General features: G+C 38.2%; 1 long non-coding RNA gene across 2 annotated transcripts; it reads right to left on the minus strand.

The window, feature by feature from the left end:
- Window positions 1–6,133: 6,133 nt before the first annotated feature.
- LOC119579785 lies at window positions 6,134–8,802 on the minus strand. 2 transcript variants are annotated; one of them, XR_005229324.1, is made up of 3 exons: window positions 8,550–8,802; window positions 8,236–8,314; window positions 6,134–6,615 (listed from the first exon to the last, which is right to left on the minus strand). It is a non-coding gene; the product is annotated as an uncharacterized LOC119579785 (long non-coding RNA). The 2 variants fall into 2 exon arrangements; XR_005229323.1 differs by lacking the exon at window positions 6,134–6,615 and having other exon boundaries at window positions 8,108–8,314.
- Window positions 8,803–10,319: the final 1,517 nt, after the last annotated feature.

Here is a 10,319-nt window from a genome sequence, read left to right on the forward strand (position 1 = left end):
GATTATAATGAACTCAGATGTTATATTATTGACATATAAATGTATGTGATTGACTTTACATGTTTACTATATATAATACTTTACAGTTAATAAATTAGTTGTAAATTCTCTAATAAGTTGTGAACTTTCCTTTACATTTGTCTAAACAAATTAATGCAAGTTGAAAGAGTAAGATCTGTGAGAGAAATATGACTAGTATGAACTATTAAGATTATATCAGATACTGAGGAGATAAAATAATTGTTGATGCAAAGAGGCAACATCACTTTAATGATGAGATTAAGGAAGTCAACCACAGAGTGAACATGTGTAGAAAACATTTCCGAAGGCAAAGAACTCCTGACAACCTAGACCTCCTAAGGGAAACAGTCAAGAATGCCAAAGAAACTGTCATAAGTCAGGCAGTAAAAGTGGCTGGAATGGTGTGAGTCCTTTGTGAGCTGTGGCAACAGGTCAGGCAAGCTACTAGCCGCTCAGCCCCGAGGTGGACACACCACGACCCTCATTCAGCAGCAAACAGACTGGTGCAGGAGTTCTCTGCGAGAACAAGCAGCAACAGTCTGCCAGCCGAAGTGAAGACAAACCAACAACACTTACAACCAGGCAGACTTGCTCATATCAGAGAGAGGGGAGCCAAACCTGATAACTCAGATGTTATCTTCTCTCTGAGGGAACTAAGACAAACCTACAAAAACAGTTCTTGCACGGCCCCGGGTTCTGATGGGATCTTGCACCCCATCATTTCCAACCTAGGAATGGCAGGTAAGCTTGCATTCCTGCAACTCATCAACAAGTCCTGGGAAACTTCCACTCTACCCCAGAGCTGGAAAAAGGCTATCATAGTTCCCATCCCAAAACCAAAAGAGCCAGGGAAATACTGCCCCATCTCTCTTCTCAGCTGTCTGGGCAAGACAGCCGAGAGAATGGTAATAAACCGACCCCAATGGAATATGGGACCCCCAATGAACACCTCCGTGGGATCACAAGGGGCATGAGCACAGCACACAGCATAGCCATGCTCTTAAGCACAATCAGTACTGTTGCTTCTGTGGTAGTATTCCTAGGCCTGGAGAAGGCTTTTGAATTTGCAAGTCTTCTAGCTATTCAAGAGACCCTGATCCAGAAAGGAATCAGAGGAAAGCTCCTGGCTTGGATAGGTGACTATTTCAGGAACAGAACAGCCAAAGTCAGATTCCAAGATCACCTATCACAGCACATGCCACTAGAAAATGGAATACCTCAGGGTGGGGTCCTCAGTCCAGTCCTTTTCAACACCCTATTGTCCTGCATCCTCTACATACACCTCCCAGTGGAGTGCAAGATCATCAATGCAGACGACCTTGCAGTCATCTCCACTGGACCACACTGCCTAAATAAAGCCAGCACTGACTGGATCTTGTATCTGAGGAGTGCTGTAGGACAGGACTGAAGATCTCTGCAGCCAAATCCAAAGCCATGGTTCTGAGACACAATGTTCAAGGTACAAGTCTGAGAATCCAAGGAATGGACATAGAATGGGTATAGGTCTTCCAACACCTTGGGCTAATGATTTACCGGACCCTCTCCCTTAAAAAGGAGGTCCTGTACTTGGTTGACTTGGCAAAAGCAAGACTATCTGTCATGAGAGCAATGTCTGGGAGACACATAGGAGCTAGACATAAAGTACTAAGATCATTCTATGTACATGCTATCCATCACTTTGTGGACTATGCTTCTGTCTCACTGATTGCTGCAAAGCCAAGTTTAAGAGAAAAATTGGAAACAGTTCAAAATGAAGCTGCCAGGTTCATTCTGGGTGCCCCAAGATGGATAAGAGCCCTCAACCTCCTCGTGGAGGTAAACCTTCTACCCTTGTACTCATGAATTGGTCTAATGGCAGCTCAGTTCCTTTCAAACATCCAAACTTCCAGGAACACAAACACGAAACAAAAAATACTCAGACGCCTAGAACAAGACCACAAGCTTTTTGCAAATAACTAGCTGTCTCACACAGCTAGGGTGTTGATACCCTATCAGCTCAAAGAACAACTACTTGCTAAGGGCATGGACTCCCCTCACCTCGACTTTACTGAAGGAGAAAGATTCAATACACCCTCCTTAGTCTAAAGGCAGAAGCTGAAAGTGTCATTGCAGCCATCACTCCTCTGGGTAGTAGAACCTACTTCACGGATGGATCAGTCGATCCCTTAAACCACACTGCAGGCGCTGGCTTTGCAGCAAGGGATGCCACACAATCCATGAGAGTAACAGACAACGCCTCCTCGCTACAGGCAGAGGCAGTTGCGATCTATTAGAGCTCTACTCCACGCGTCCCTGAGGGAAGGACACGTGGCCATACATACAGACTCTAGAGCAGCCATTAACTGTCTTTAGCAAAACTCATCCAAAGACAACATCTACCTCCTGACCACTGTCCTCACCATATCACAGAGGATTCTTGCTCAGGATAGAAGAATAATCATGAACTAGGTCCCTAGCCATATAGGCATCAGAGTGAATGAGCTTGCTGACAGACTACCTGACAGTGGTAGGGGTATGCCCCCAAATCCCATGATCATAAAACCGAGCCGAAAGACAGATATTAAGGCAGAAGTGTAATACCACAGCTTGTGCCTTCTGCAACTTCACTGAGAGAAAACGAGATCCTCCCCCTCGTCCAGATGGTACTCAGATGCCACAGGCTATGAACCACTGGCACTCTGAAGCAATCAATAGAGTCATTCTTCACAGAATCAGACTCGGTTACCATTGCGCATGGCAAATCATTGAGACAATTGACCGTGAAGACAGGTGTTGCATGCACAGTGGCGAGCCGAACGCCATGTTGGTACATTACTTACAGAATTGTGAGCACATACAACAACCGCCGGGCTGGTAAAGAGATTATGCCGCATGCTTACATCATAGCGGCAGGAGCACCTGCCGCCAATCCCGCCACCATAGTAAGCATAGAGTGTCGGAGAATAAAATGTGACAGCCATAAATAGCTGACACAGGCCAGGCCATATGTATGAAGACCCATACGAAGCCAGAACACTCACAAATCTCAAATGAACTAACAATTAGACAGATTAGTAAAAATTAGTAAAAGTTAGACAGACTACTCTGCACCTCTGAGTTTGCTTCTCCTTCCACTCAAAGCCTAGGCTCCTCATTAAGCCAACCTAGGCCTCTCTAACACGATCCTAAAACATGCCAAACCAAGAACCAACTCGTGGATACTGGATATACTGTTATAGGCTGAGATTGGTCGGGTCATGATTGGCTCAGAAAGCTGCTGTTTCCTTTAAAAAATAATTTTTGTGAGCAGATGGTAATCCTCTTCAGCAACAATTTTATTGATTTTGTTATAGTCCACAGACTTCTCAGAATGCTTTGCTTAGCTGTACTCAAGGATTTGCGAGTGGGGCTATGTGACGTCATCAATATTAATGCCAAAAATTGCTATAAAGATATCTGTTTTCATGTATATTTCGGTATATCAAATACCTCGAAAGTAAACTCAAAACCTAACGTGTTATTTCCTCTCAACGAGCGTTCCATGCAATTAGCAACCTTCAGAAAATACATTTTCACTATAGAAGCTAATGCTAGTTTTGCCTTCTGTTTTATATTTTCATTGTCATTACTGTGTGGGTCACAATCCAAAGCAATTTTGTTTACATCCATCATATGTGATGTATTAAAGGGAAGAAAGTTAACCCAATCGGCATGGATGGCAAAAATACATGCCGTGCCCATTGTAATATAAGCTTATTTATTGATGGCTCTACAAGTGCTTAATCATCATGGAATCAGTTAATAGTCCTACCTTTCTCACCCATTTACCCTTTTCCTTGACTTTTGAAAGGGTCTTTTGCATTTTATTGTTTTAAATATTACTAAGATTATAAATAACAATTTTATGATCATAACATCAATACATAAAAACAGTATCAATATCAATTATTAAAAATAAAAACATGTTCCTGCCAATTCAAGGAATGGCAAAATCAGGATCGGTCACTAGGGCCTACTGATAGACTCCTTGCTGGCTGAGCACATGTGGAGCCATCTGTATTTAACTAAATTCACAATAAAATACAGGGGACAAAACATAAATCCGTGATGGTTGAGTTAAAAAATATATCATATACATCTGTATATGGCATATAAACAATTACACTATCACTTCTTGTATTTATCGTCTACCGACTCGGACGTCATACTAAACCGAGTCCCTCATTACTACTATGTCAAAGTATACAGGAAAAATCATTAGGTATTACTGGATTGACAGCCCTGTACCATATATATGGATGGCCTGGGGCAAAGTAGCCTTCGCAATTTCACGAAACTGAACTGAACCTGTGTGATACACTGGCAAGAAATTTACTTGATGAGGGTTACAGTGTTATTGATATTGCCTGTCAGCTTAATACTCACTGTCCTTTCGAAACTTATAACCCTTCAGGCCTCTTTTGTAGCACGCCAAAACCCCTGACACTTTGATACATTGTTTGATGTTGGCTCGTGATCCCTGCAAAACCGGATCATCAAAGCTTGTTCTGACATATAGAATTTTTTTTTTTTAAAGAAGTATTTTATCTGTATTTTACATAAAAATGTCAACAGAAAAGTCCGTAATATGCTTGCGTGATTTTTAATTGGATTCAAAACATTAAGGAAGCCTCAAACAGAAAAAGTGTGCCAGTTACAATGCTTATACACTTCGCAAAGCTTTGGAAACTTTCTAATGCTCATATTCAGCGTTTTTTTTTCTTTCTTCCTCTTGTTACACACTGTTCTTCACATGGAAAGTAGTACTGCTTTTAGTCCATCTCGAGTGAGTTTCATGTTCACATAGTCTGAATTTCATGACTGGATATTTCTACTAATCACATGTATTTATTGTGTTAGTTCCTGTAATATATCAACAAATCAAGACACACAGGCTTTCCTTTGTTAATTTTGAGTATGTAAGGCTACATCATAGTGATAGAGGATGGTTTTATAGATATTCAACCCACCGAAGCAATACCACACCCTATGACTCGGACGCATTTGAAATTCTTTTATGACTCGGACACATTTGAACTTCTTACCATATCGTCTCAGAGACGCTAATTATTTACTTTACCCATACAGAGTGAACATGTATCTCGTTTACATAAACATTTTAAGCATTCTCATACATAATTTTCATATTAAGAGACGTATACGATATGATTCATGACTAATTAAAATATAAATCCCTGAGATGTATGTGAAATGTATTGCAAAGTATCACACTCTGATTGGAGTGTATCACTTTGTATGAAGGCAGAGAGGCATACAAAACGAAAAGAGATTTCAATAGGTTCCAGTAGTGTGCACATAATGGGATAACATATTTGAGGATGTATCAAAGTGTTTCAAAGTGTTAGGGTTTTCGGAGAAGCTATAATAAAAGCCTTTACTACTGTATGTAATATCACACTGGTTGGTGATTCATGGCATGCATTTGACAGCAGGGTACCAACGTGTATTAAGTTGGCTATTACTCTTCACTGTTCTCGGTACGTTGTCATCATTTTTGCATGTATTGCATATATATATATATATATATATATATATATATATATATATATGTATATTTATATATATATATATATATATATATATATATATATATATATATATATTTATATATATATATATATATATATATATATATATATATATATATATATATATGTATATATATATGCATATATATGTATATATATATATATTTTTTTACCATGTTTACATTTGGTTGGGGGGGGGGGCGCTTAATGATAGGCTAATTATAAACTTTCTAAGGCGCTGTTGCCAATATGTTGGGGAAAAAATAAATACAAAAATTATATTCCTTTCTAAATTACTGTCCCTGCACATGGTCTTGAAATTTTATAAGATTTATTTTAAAATAATATCTTCGGTATTGCCTCCAATTTGAGTTACTTCTAGACTAAATGAGAGTAGCATGACTTGCGGTAGATTGACTGGGTGGCTTGATTTTGTCTCTGTTGAGTATGTGTATCAAAGGTATATCGGTCATAAAAAATATAACTTTTATTAGTTTTCTACAACTGTTTTTATTTATAATCATTTAAAGATAAACATGGAACATATTACATTGGGTTCTTCGATTCTAACAATAATAAATACAAGAAAACTGAATTAGGAATAGTCTCTTTAGCTAACCTAAATAAATCCCAAGGCTAGCCCTACCATCTCCCCCTTCCTTCTACTGATTATGTATATATGGAGAAAGCAGATACGAATTAAGGAAAGACTTTGCAGCATTTACTAGTAAGCCTATCCTTGGTCAATCCCCTTTTAATTTTCTCGACTCTCCTTTTCTGTACTTTACTTTGATATATCGATTAATTTCCAGTTCATTCCTTGGCACTCTAGGAACTGTCAGACTTAGACGTTGCCGTATCCTTGCCTCAATAAAAGACGAAAAATCTACGGAAATTGAGCAGGCGGAATCAGATGTTGTCCAGCCACGTATGTTTCCCCAACTAGTGTGGGAGGAGGTAGGAACCTGCCTGAGAAGCAGCACGATGGGAAACGGCGCTCTCTCCCGTGACTCCCAACCCCATTCAACTGAAACATTTAAAGAAACTGTATATATACATCAGGTAATCATTTTACTTTGCTGTATCAGTTCTGATGCGAAACTTTGTTGTACTAGTAATAGCAGTAATAGTAATTTAATTATATAATTTGTTTAAGTGATTATGCTTATGTTTGGTGTTAGGACATAGTCAAAATATGGCTGTCTGTGTATTTTAGCTTTAATATTACCACCTGCGTGCAAGGAATATCTTACCATCCACCGGCAAAACGTGGTTTGTTAGAAAATAACGCTACCACTACATCTTCAAAGGAAAGTATGTAAATAAATATTTTGTTAGGGTTCCGTCCATCTTTCGACATCAAATAATACATCTTTTAAATGCACATATAAAATAAGTATTGATTAAATGACAAATCTATTATTTCGACACACACACATACACACACACACACACACACACACACACACACACACACACACACACACACACACACACACACACACACATATATATATATATATATATATATATATATATATATATATATATATATATATAAATATATATATATATATATATATATATATATATATATATATATATACTCATACCATTTACATAATATAAATGTTACTTTGGTGTCCCCACCACCGCTTAGGGTTTTGAGTAGAAGGAAACCCCGAGAAAACACAATTTTGACTTATCTAAATCTAATTTGAGTAGCACGACTTAATGGTCTTAAGGCTTGAATTAATTATTCTGCTGAGTGTGTGCCAGAGATGCAATGATCATAAAAACCTGCTTTAACCAATTTCTTTTATTCTATGATCTAATAACAATAAACAGGTGGCATATTACAATGGGTTTAATATTAGCAATGATAGACGTAAAAGATTAGATGAATCTTCTTTTACTAAATCTACGGTTAACTTGAATTTTGAACCCCCCCTCTGCAGACAAACTATAACTCAATGACCATTACAATAAATATAGTAGAAGTAAACATGAGATGGAATCGAGGCAGTCACCCCGCTACCCAGCACTTTGTCATTACTTAAAAAAAGAAAAAAAGTCATCAATCCCTCCCTTCTAACTTTCACACTTTCTAGCTCTCCTATACTTTACTCCGGACTACTGTTCCTTTCGCAATTCATTAAATTCAAAACTGTCACATTCAACAAGTTATGTTGCTGTATCCACAGGTAAAAAGAAAGAAACAAGGAAAATATCCTAACAACGGCTAACAGTAAACATGTGTTGGCATCGCCTCATTTTCTTCAACCTTTCTCTGTCTTAGTTATCACAGTTCAGTTTATATGGATTCACCATTTATAATAATTTACTTAACAAGCATTGTAACTTTAAATTTCCGGGTAAAACAAGATTTTTAATACTCGGCACTCAACATACCTACTACATTCGAGATGAAAGCAACAAATCGTCTGCCGTAGGATGTGATTATAAAACTGCTTATTACTTCTCCATATTGAATTGCGAACTTTTAAACAAACAAATCATTCATAGATAACTATTATTATTTATTATTTTTATGATAAATGTTATGCCTTAAAAAAAAAAAAACGTAAATAAACAGTGGGGTTTAGCAATTCTACGTGCTCCAGACTGTAAGCGCCATTTCACGCACTTAGATTATTCGTGGCATTTCAAGGTGACTGATACCACTGCGTCGTACCCGCTTCACTTTTCTTGGAATGCGGTCAATCCTGTAATCAGTAAAATATCAACCATAAATAATTTACAGTAATAATCACAGTCACTGTCGCAATTCGATTCAAGTTTACTTACTAGTTTATACCAATACATATAATATTGCAACTACAGGAAAATACATTTTACTGATTGTTAATTAATAATGTTCTTACATCCTGTTACTTAAAGTAACTAACAATATACATGGACACACATCTACATCTATACAGGAATGTGTATAATACATACGCATAGCGGGAACAGTCTAGGCCTTTTAACAGAAGTCCTCAAGTCGGTCCTTATGTACGTGTTGTCGAGCCAGGATGCCCTCTCGTACTGCTCTATAACCTGTGATGGCCCCCCTTCGTAAGACACCCTTCCTTCCACATATACGTCAACACTAGGGACAAGGCGTAATTCACTACATATCAACACTGAGGAACACGACTACGACATTATCCTTATCGCAGCCTATGAGGGAACCGTCAGCCCAAGCCCTAGAGAGCATGATATACGCCAGATGCTGTTGCCGGCAGCCACGCCATACCGATGCTGTTGACAGCGGCTACAGATGTTATACACGTGATGCTGATGCCAGCAGCTACGCCATGCCGATGTTGATAACAACGGCTGCACAAATATCTTTACAGATCTAACCAATGCAACTAGTTAATTTGTTTGTTTTCTTATATTATAAACACACACACACACACACACACACACACACACACACACACACACACACACACACACACACACACACACACACACACACACACACATCAAGATATATACATATATATATACATATACAAATATATACATATATATACAATATACATACATATATATATACATATATCTGTAGACATCTATCTATCTATCTATCTATCTATCTATCTATCTATCTATATATGTATATATAAACTTATACACATATACAGACATACAACACATAACAAGGCCGGATGGTACACTTCACACCTCTGTACCCTACAGCTGAAATTCCTCCTTGAGTGGACGCATGTACATGCTCTGCTTTCTCTTTTGGCACTTCTACGACGTAACATCCGCCCTCGAAGAGAGCCACCACATGAAATGGCACGTTTCGTCAGACAGAGCGAGATAGAGACGGCAGACAGACCAAGCTACACACGGCCATGCTCTACATCATTTCATCCTCGAGGGGGTCTCACATATACCTTCACTAATAAGCCCAACCGGCTGAGACCCCTTTCATTCACCTGCACCAAGGCCACTCTCTCTCGGTGATAGCACACCCACACACACATACGCATACACACACACACACACACACACACACACACACACACACACACACACACACACACACACACACACACACACACACACACACGCATATATATATATATATATATAATTATATATATATATATATATATATATATATATATATATAAATATATACACACATGTATGTACGTACACGCACACACACACACACACACACACACACACACACACACACACACACACACACACACACACACACACACACACACACACACACACACAGAAGAAGCCTTATGCTTCTACAGTGAAACGTAACACTCGATAAAATGCGTCATACGTATTCATAAATAGCGAGCCTTATGCACGTCCCTCATGGAGCTTATCTCCACGTCTTCTCAGATGGCTACGAGTTTAAGTAATATATTCTTTGATGTGACATTAATTGTGACTAAGATAACATTAAATGAATGTATAATTGTTCCAATATCATTGTCTTTGTTTGTGAATTACAGTTACAGATATTGAGACATATAAGCAATAAATAGGTATTGCTTTTGTGTTCCTTTAAACCTTTAAAATATATAAAACTACAATAATTAACTTTCTTTCATGTATAGCACATTATGCTTGTTAGGGTAATCTAATACAAGTTGGTTTCCGTAAGTAAAGGCGTCTTTTGTAGAGCAGAAAAAAGCACAAACGCTGGATTTCTAAAATGTTTGGGAGAGCCGTTCAGATTTTACG

This window comes from Penaeus monodon, chromosome 12, assembly GCF_015228065.2.
Source record: "Penaeus monodon isolate SGIC_2016 chromosome 12, NSTDA_Pmon_1, whole genome shotgun sequence".
Classification (NCBI taxonomy): Eukaryota; Metazoa; Arthropoda; class Malacostraca; order Decapoda; family Penaeidae; genus Penaeus; species Penaeus monodon.